Source organism: Equus quagga, chromosome 1, assembly GCF_021613505.1.
Source record: "Equus quagga isolate Etosha38 chromosome 1, UCLA_HA_Equagga_1.0, whole genome shotgun sequence".
In the NCBI taxonomy this organism is placed as follows: domain Eukaryota; kingdom Metazoa; phylum Chordata; class Mammalia; order Perissodactyla; family Equidae; genus Equus; species Equus quagga.
In genome coordinates this window covers 149,484,804-149,494,712 of record NC_060267.1, presented here as the reverse complement: position 1 = coordinate 149,494,712, position 9,909 = coordinate 149,484,804, and positions in this window count along the sequence as shown.

Below are 9,909 nucleotides of genomic sequence, written 5' to 3'. Positions count from 1 at the left end.
AGAAGTGCTTTGTTGTGTCCTGGGAGATCTGGATTATCACTTCAGATCTTGAGCTATTTGTCTAATCTCCCCACTCTATAGTATCTCCCTGTGGAGTGGGGTCGCTTCTGTTGGTCGTCTCTTACCCATGCTCCAGTGCTGTGGGGTGAGAGAACTGAGTCATGTGTGGTTACCCTGAGGGAAGTGACCATTATTAGTTTTTGTCGTGAAGGTTTCTCTACTATAGGTTTGACCTGTTTAAAACAGCAGAACATCCTAGGATGGTGGTTGGGCTAATGGAGGCAAAAGCTTGGCAATGAGAATAACAAAACTTGGGATTTGGTGAGGACTTAAAACTCACTCTTTCCAAGAGATTTCAACCTGTGCTCCAGGGATCCCCAAAGGTTCCATGAGGTGCCCTGGGGGCTCCAGGATGGGGATAAGAGAGGCTAATCAGGTAGGATTCAGGACCCACAGGAGCCGCTGGAGTACCTCCCTTATATATTAGAGCATCTCTATTATGTATGGAGCACCTCTACAATATCATTTGAAGAAAGGATTCTGGTGCTCAGAATTTTTGAAAATCGCTGATTTAGTCCAACTCCCTTATCTGACACACAAGACAACTTAAACCCAGAGAGACAGAAAGCTGTGCCCAAGGTCATGCAGAGAGTCAGTGGCAGAGCTAGAACTTGAACTCAGGACACACATATATAGTCTTTTGTACAGTTTGATTAAGTAAATACTTAAATAAAGTCATGCATATTACTGTTTATGTATGTATGTAAAACACCATGCTCATACATGGCTTATGGATAATTTCTTATAATTGCATGTCTCCATGGTGAATTTTTGCTTTGACAGCTGTTTGGGGAAGGGTGCTTAGGATTCTTATAATTCAGAAACTCTTTTTCACTTTTCTGTCTTAAGAAGTACAAGGTAAGGGGCTGGCCCCGTGGCCGAGTGGTTAAGTTCGCGTGCTCCACTGCAGGCGGCCCAGTGTTTCGTTGGTTTGGATCCTGGGCAAGGACATGGCACTGCTCGTCAAACCACACTGAGGCAGCGTCCCACGTGCCACAACTAGAAGGACCCACAACGAAGAATATACAACTATGTACTGGGGGGCTTTGGGGAGAAAAAGGAAAAAAAATAAAATCTTTAAAAACAAAAAAAAAGAAGTACAAGGTAAGTTGAGCAGGTCTCTGAAGATGTTGAGTGTTTTTCACATACAGAGAAACGAACCCCAAAAGAAAATGGTCTAATGAGGTTAATAAAGGTCAGCATTCCTTGGGGAACTGGGAAATTAATTTGACGGCTCAAACCTCTGAGGGGTTAATGGAAATTGTAAGGCAACAGCTCCGCATATTGAAAAGTCTATAAATAGCTCAAAGTCCTGAACTTCCTCCCGAAGCTGTGATATTGTCCATATTAACTTCAGCAGCTTTGTGCCAGGCTCGACTGAATTTATTCCAGCTGCATCCAGAAAACTCCTGCAATACCTTTCAGCCATGACCAAAAGAGTGGGAGGAGATAGAGGAAAGGCTGACTGATTACGAGTTCCATGCCAAATCCCCTCAGCGAATGGTGAAGGGCTGTGCCTGCGTGCTTGTGTGTGTGTGTGTGTGTGTGTGTGAGAGAGAGAGAGAGAGAGAGAGAGACACAGAGAGAGAGAGAGAGAGAATTTTTGTGTGGTATCTCAATTTGACTAGAGCACGTGGGCCTCCTGAGGCTTAGAACTTTTTTTTAATCTTCAAATTTTTTTTGGTAATAGGATTTTGGGTAACAGGACGTGGTAGACTTATTTATGAACCTTAGGGCTTGTCTACTTCAAGCTCCTCATTTTTCATGTGAGGGGCCCTCTGTGGTCTGGAGAGGGAAGGTAACTGGCCCTGCCTCAGCCAGCCAGTGAAGTGGGCCCAGCTTCCCTGGTCTCTGCGGCAGAGCTGGCCCCCCTTCCGCTGTGTTTCTGTAGCTCCTGTCCCATCGCAGCCCTTCCCACCTGGTGTTCGTCTGTCTCTCCCACTAGCCTGTGACTGTCTCGATAGCACAGACTCTGTCTTATTCATCTTTGATGCCCAGCACATAGCAGAGGGTTTTGCCAAATTACAGGTGCTTAGGAAATTTTTGTTGATGGATTGATTAAATGAATGAATGAATGAAGAAACTTTCTTAGGAGAAACCTCTGAGTCAAATTGTCCTTATAGGAGCTACAGGAGGTCAGGGGAAAAATTTTGAACAGAAGCCAAGCATTCCTCCCCTTTTTCCAAGCTAGGAAACAATGATGCCTTTTGTTTCTATAAAATTTATGACTACAAAAAAATGTTCGTTTGATCCTCCTGATACCTCATGAGAAAGACAGGGCAGGTCTTTGTTGTCCCTGCTTCATTGATGAGGAAGCTGAGGCTCTGGGAGACTCAACACTTTCTCCAGGCCACACAGCTGCTAAGAAGCCAGGACTCCAGTCCTCTAGGCAGCAGCCAGAGCCGTCTTTCTTATTCTGGGGGCAGGTGACCTGTTGGATTGTCTTAGGAAAACCTTGCAGGAAATCCCTGAGTGAGAAAAATCATGGCCAGGCGTTTGGTGAAAGAAATCGGTTAGCATCTGTTTAGTGCTTTCCAGATCCTTTGATGTGCTTTCTCATAAATCGTCTCATTGCCTCCCACGGCTACCCAAAGTTGTGGCTGCTATCATCACTCACATTGCATAGACCAGGCAACAGAATCAAAGACACTGATTTACTTCTATCACCTAATTGATAAATGTAGGCATTGGAGCTGAGCCCAGGTCTTCAGTGATGGAGATGGGTCTGAGAACAGGACGAAAGACCCCTGTACAAGATGGATCCTGTACAAGATGGTGGGCATTCCTGGGTTAAAGTTTCTGCTGGAAACATGGCTGCTGGGGAGACTCTGATGCACAGGTTTAGAACCTGGAAGAGAGAGGGAAGTTGGGAGGAAAAGTTCTGCAGAAGATGAGAAAGCCAGCCAAAACAGAGGGATAGGAAAAAAATCGGTGATATCATCAGCAGGACATGGATGGGAAAGAGTGATGTAAGCTAAACAAATGGAGAGAAACAGAACATATAGTTCTCCCTGCGAAATGCCTTTAAGCTGCAAATGTAAAGAGATGTTATTTTTGCATTTGTGACATTTTAAGCTTCAGCTACTTGCAATTTAAAGCGAAAAAAGAAAATCCGAGATCAACCTGACTTATTTGTTAGTGAGTTAAAGAAAATGACAGAGAAGGACACAACATTTAGCTGCTAATTGCCATTCTTTGACGACCCACGAAGGCTATCCTCAGCTTGGTTGAAATAAGCACGTTCTCAACTCCTCACTTTTCATCAGTGATATCACTCCTGAGGGAAAGGTGGCGAGAAAAGAACAGAAAAACACACCAGGAATGACGCATCAGAGCAAGTTTGAGAAAATTAACATTATCATGAAGAGAAGGCCCTGGGACAGAAGGACAGGCGAGGGCACCCTTTCAGAACCAGGGGATGGAGTCACCTTGTGGAGCTTCCTGGCCTTTGAGTCCCCGCTGCCCCATGGCCCTCATCCTCAGAAGGGTGGCAGGGCTCACTACAGACCTTTGCCCTGCAATTTGGTTCTTCTCTTTCTTTGAGGTTTTGATTGATCTCAGATTTAATTTTGTTTTCTAGGATTTCCTGATACATCTCCAAGCAGGAAACAATATGATTTTTCCTTTATCCTCAGTGAAAAGAGGTCAGGAACTTACAATAAATTTTCTTTGTGAAAGAGGATGAATTGAGATCTTTGCAAGGTAGGAAGGAATAAAAAAAGAATTGTAAATAAAAAGAGCTTGGGAGGGCCTGATGAGTGAATCCTGGACTATAATGAGGAGCTGCTATAAACAAATGAACACCCCCCCGCAACCATATGTTCCAACTGCGTCATCACTGCCCCCTCCTCCACCAAAAAATATTCCCAAACCTTCAAACATAGATGAAGAAGTGTCAAAGATTTATTTATTTATTTTTAATTTAATTTATTTTTTTTTGAGGAAGATTAGCCCTGAGCTAACTACTGCCAATCCTCCTCTTTTTGCTGAGGAAGACTGACCCTGAGCTACCATCAATGCCCATCTTCCTCTACTTTATACGTGGGATGCCTACCACAGCATGGCATGGGATCTGAACTGGCAAACCCTGGGCTGCTGAGAAGCAGAACATGTGAACTTAACCGCTGCACCACCGGGCCAGCCCCTCAAAGATTTGTTTAACTCATTAATTAATAAGGGACTCAACAGGATGTTAAGGCTGTTCCCACAAGGGGGTGGTGATCTTGAGGCCTAACTCTTCCTGGGAAAGGACCCTCCTTGGCTCTACGAGGCCCCACAGTGTGGCCACAGCTTTAGTCTTTTGCTGTCTTGACTCCCTGAGGAGGGGCGGCTAGATGGAGATGGAATCTCTACTTCCCCAGGGTGCAAAGAGATGCCACAGGGCAGACCTTTCTTATTGTTAGATTTTAGAGGAATACCCTATGCCCTCGAGGCTCCGTGTTGTCATGTACTGGATACAATAGATTCTTCCAAGGGGTGCGGGAGGCTGCTTTCTTTGGAAACTGAGTCAAGTAGTGTTGATTTTTAGATGGCAGCTCTTTCTCAGGCAAATTTAAGATAAAAACGGCCAAGAGATAAGATTGTGAGTAGGAATTTTGAAATCAGACTTGAGTACCTTGCAAAGACTGGACTCCTTTATTTTAGAGGCTTACTTGATTCATTTGAACACAGAGCCTGACATGTAGTAGGTGCTCGGAAAACGTCTGCTGAATGCATCACCTCAAGAATTTCCTTTAGGGCAGTGGCTGGCCCCATGGCTGAGTGGTTAAGTTCGCGCGCTCCGCTGCAGGCGGCCCAGTGTTTCGTTGGTTTGAATCCTGGGCGCGGACATGGCACTGCTCATCAAACCACACTGATGCAGCGTCCCACATGCCACAACTAGAAGGACCCACAATGAAGAATATATACAACTATGTACGGGGGGCTTTGGGGAGAAAAAGGAAAAAATAAAATCTTAAAAAAAAAAAAAAGAATTTCCTTTAGGGCAGCAAGGACCCCCTTTTCCAGGAGGAAGTGTGTGAGGGGCTGCTAGGGAGTGAGGATGCTGTCATGTTCTGCTGAATGATCTTCATGGCTGAGAGCAATTTCTTGCTCTCTCGCTCCCATTTCATATTCCAACTTTTTTAAGGAGAAGATGAATTTAGAGTATTTCCTCTTATTCCTCCTTACTTTTTCCTCTTTGTGATGATATCGCTGACATAATCCTCATGGTTGGCATTTTTCAGTGACTCACCACTTTGCTATTTTGGCGGCTGTACATTTGGTAGATGATTGTCTTCTCTCTCTCCTGAGCATGACTCCTGCTCACATCTGCAGTCTTCCAACACGGCAGGGCCTTGCCAAGGAGCGACGCCTGGAAGTGAGCCTGAGAGTGACTTATGAATGAAAGATGGAAAGTGAAGCAGTAGGTGAGAAGACAGGCCTGCTCCACCAGGCATGAGCTGTAAGTTAGTCCTAAAAGCCACCTGAGGCTCAGCTTTTCTTAGACACAAGGACAAGAGGAAATTCTGGGAAATGAAGGCTGCTATCCTTGAAATCAAGCATGGCGTGGGTGTTCCAAGGGGTTGAAATTCTCAGGATGCTACAGCGAGGCGCTCCTGAGAAAGAGTTCACTTCTGAGGAGAAGCTTCCAGAGCATGGTGTTGTGGGGTTTAAGTTGAGGTCCTTAATGGGTCAGAGGGTTCCTTCCCTCTCTGGGAAATTCCTCCATTTCCTCTGAGGGAGCCCAGATCTCTCCATAGGCAGTATTCAAGTTAGCTTGAAACCAAGAGTCTGGCTCCAACGTGCTTCCTCTCTGACCTGTCCTGCTTTAAGTGCCCCTAAGGGGCCTCTGCTGCTCCCTGACTCTCTCGGTAATAATCTTCTCTAGGGTCCACATGGAAACTTTAAATATACCTGCTCATGGTATATCTTTTAGGAAGATTTAAAATTCTTATTTAGCGCTTAATACACTGAAACTTTGTCTGTCTTCCTTTCTCTGTATTGGCAGCTTGAACTTAGACTATGTTCCTACTGACTCTAAGATACCTTCCTCCATCCTTACGACCACTGACAATCTTCTGAAGACACTGCACTGGAGGACACTGCCATTTGTCCCTCCAGAAGTGGTCCCATCCTGAGGCCTGAGGGGAAGAGGCCTCTCAAGCTCCACACGAGGAAGAGCTGGGTCAGAGGAGCCTACCACGCACCTTGCAGCCCTTCTGGTGAGAGGGGAAGAAATGAGGTCACAGAGGTATACTCTTTCCCACATGTAGGAGGCCAGGGTGGCTGGCATGGACAGAACAAGGTGGATAATGGCAGGAGCTGAGGTCATAGGGACCAGAAACCAGATTATCCAGGGCCTGGTGGGCCAGAGCAGGGGTTCCTGAGCCAGCACACCTCTCCACTAGTCCCATCATGTCTGTAAGCCTGCCTCCTGTGTGTACTAAGAAGATTTTGTCATTTGGGGAGGACGGAGGACTCTTCAGTGAGTGGAGAATCACTAATGCCATTAAACCAGAAGTCCAGGATCCTAGACAATAGGGATTTTGTCTTAGAGAGACCAGAAAATCCTGCTGGGTTGCTAAGCGTGAAATCCTTTGTTGTTATAACTCTCCTGACATTATGACTTGACTACCAACTAAGGCTGCGTTTATTCTGAAATAGGGATGAAGCAGTATGGCTGATTGACTTCTTGTAGCAGCAGCACATGGCACATGGCATGCTGACAGTGAGTGCTCCATGATCACTTGGTGTGATTTGGGGGTTTAGGCTTGATCATGCACCCAGTCTCACAACTCATTCATTCATTCCACCCAAATTTATTCAGCATCTACCATGTGCTGAGCACTATTCTAGGCACTTGGGATTCAATAGTCTCTGCCCTCATGGAGCTTATATTCCAGTAGGGGAGACAGACAATAAATAAGGCAAATCAGAAAAATATATAGTCTAGTAGGTAGTGATAAATGCTAACAAAGAACAATAAAGGAAGGAGGGTGGATATAAAGTGTTAGCAGGTGGTCTGGGAAGGCCTCGCTGAGAAGGAGACTTCTGAGTGAGGACCAAGAAAGTGAAGGAGGGAGCCTTATAGATCTCTGAGAGAAGAAGAGCTTTCGGAGCAAAGCACACAGCAAGTGCGAAGGCCCTGAGGCAGAGTTGTGCCTGGCATGTTCAGTAACCCCTGCTCTGGCCCACCAGTCCTGGATAATCTGGTTTCTGGTCCCTAAGACCTCATTTCCTCCCACTATCTACCTTGTTCTGTCCACGCCAGCCACCCTGGCCTCCTACATGTGGGAAAGAGTACACCTCTGTGACCTCATTTCTTCCCCTCTCACCAGAAGGGCTGCAAGGTGCGTGGTAGGCTCCTCTGACCTAGCTCTTCCTCGTGTGGAGCTTGAGAGGCCTCTTCCCCTCAGGCTTCAGGATGGGACCACTTCTGGAGGGACAAATGGCAGTGTCCTCCAGTGCAGCGTCTTCAGATGGCTGTCAGCGGTGGTAAGGATGGAGGAAGATATCTTAGAGTCAGCAGGAACATAGTTTAAGTTCAATAACAGGAAAGCAGGTAGGAAGGAAAGCTAGGGGAAGCTCTGGTTATCTCAGAAGATCATCAGTAGGAGACCCCCCACTGGCATCTTCTTGCAGTGAGGTGAGACTGGCCTCTCTGAGCTCAGCTCATCTACAGGTTCTCACACTAGTGCTTTGAAGGACTTGCCTCAGTGTCCCCTCTGTAACCCTGAAGTCATTTTTCCCAAGGCTTTTTGGGAGACTTACTGTAAAATGCTCCTGGCCCTCCAAAGATTTGCTACCTTTTTTTTTTTTAATCGTTTTATCTAGAATTGCCATTCAAATATAGAAAAACAGAATGGAAAAGGCCTTGGAAAGAATTAGAACAATCAAATGTATTTACTTCTCAGTATTTCTAAAGCTTCAGCTTCTGGCTGCTTCTCATGGCCGATTCGGGCTTCAAATAACAAAGGGATTTAGTAGGTAGAAAACTCTTCTTAGCTATCAAATTGAGCAAGTTGAAAGTAGGAATAAACAATGTTAAAAGAGTTTGTAACTTTTATTCCTTTATATGGAAATTTTGATGCAGGTTAGTTTGGTCAAAACAATGGTTTTGCATAAACAAAATAACTCTTGCCCTCCCTAAGTCCTCACACTGTCAGCTCTTTGAGGCCTCAGTTTGGGAACTGAGCACTGTCCTGGGTGGCACCCGCCCCCCATGGTGCCGACCTGTTGCTGTTCCCTGGAGGGCACAAAGGCCCCGGGGCCGGGACTGAACACCTGCTTCTCCCTCTGCCTCATGCCCAGTGGGGTGGGAGCAAGGAAGGTTGTGCAGAAATAAAAGCCGTCACCACCAAGTAGAAGGGTGGGGTGGGGTGGGGCTGTGCGTGCACATGGCCGGATGACACCCCCTGAGCTGGGCTATCAGTGGTTGCATTCCCTTGGATAGTCATTTCCAACAGGCGAATCAGGTTCCAGAAGCTTCAGCAGAAATCAAAAGGCAGCAGCAATAATACCTCTTCTGCTCCTCAGCACCCTCTTCTCCACCTCCCAGCTTTTCTAAGGATAAGGGTCTGCTGTTTCGGCCTGGGTCAGATCCTGTCTTTTTGAATACTCCTCATCTCTCTTAGAACAAAGTAACAGTCAAGGGGCAGCAAGAGAGGGAACGTGGTGTTTTCCTAACAATGAATGAGAATAATATTGAGCCACTCAGGACAGGTATGGGCTAATTCTCGCCGTGTGTGTATGATCTCAGTGACTGGTATTCTTGTCCTCATTTTACAGAGGAGAAAACTGAGGATGAGAGAGTTCAGCATCTTTCCCAAGGCCACACAACGAGAGGTAGGGTCAGATTTTAAACCCCAAACTCAAGGATGTAACCACTCTCTCCCACTGCCCACCAGGGTGAGCTTTTCCCGCACTCTGAGAGGGCTGAAGCAGGGTTGTCCTGTGGACTTGGGGGGGCGCGCTGTGCAATTTAGAGACAGGTTAAGGCTCCTTCTGAATGCTTTCCTGCTGATTAATACTTGATGAGTCTCTGCTGCCCTTTTAGCTCCTCGCTACTCAGTGTGGTCTCCGGACCCACAGCATCAGTATTGCCTGGGAGCTTGTTAAAAATGCAGAGTCTCAGGCCCCACCCAGACCTGCTGCCTCAGACTCTGCATTTTAACAAGATCCTCTTGTGATGCGAATGCATATGAAAATTTGAGAAGCACCGCTCGAGAGATGTCTTTCCTAAACAAAGGGCTTAAGAAAGCTAGTTCAGGAGACTTTTTCAGAGCAAGGCCTAGGGTCAGCTGTCACACCGAGAAGCTCCACACTGTTGCATCCTCAGTGTCAGAAATTGCCCTGCAAATGGTAGGCAAAGCTGGATCCACTACTAGTATTTATTTCCAGGGGAATGAACAAAGTAGCTCAAAGAAATGCTCTCAGTAACTTCCTGTGAGTTGGCAGATCTGACAGCGTGCGGACGCTAGATGGCAATGGATGGACAGGCATTGGCAGAAAACTTGCGAAGCTCTGTCACTGCCAAGGGTCAAGACAAAATGATAAAGGCGTAGGGGTGGAGGGTGGTGGCTAAGCACAGTTGGGTCGTGAAAGGAAATTGTTGGGATGATATTAAAGAAACTAGGACTTCACCAGCAAGTCTGGGAAGGCTGTTTTTGCGGGCAAGAGTAATTGCTTCTTTTTTGCCTCTAGCTATGTTAAACGCGCACGATCTTCCCACAGGGGAGGGATGTCAGCAGCTGGGTATGGTGAAGCTGAAGGGAATTAAATGTGGGTAAAAAGTTCCCAATCCACTTTGTTTTGCTCCCTGAGGTCAGGGGAGGCAGCGGCAGCCTGTCTGCAGCGTGGATCAGTCAA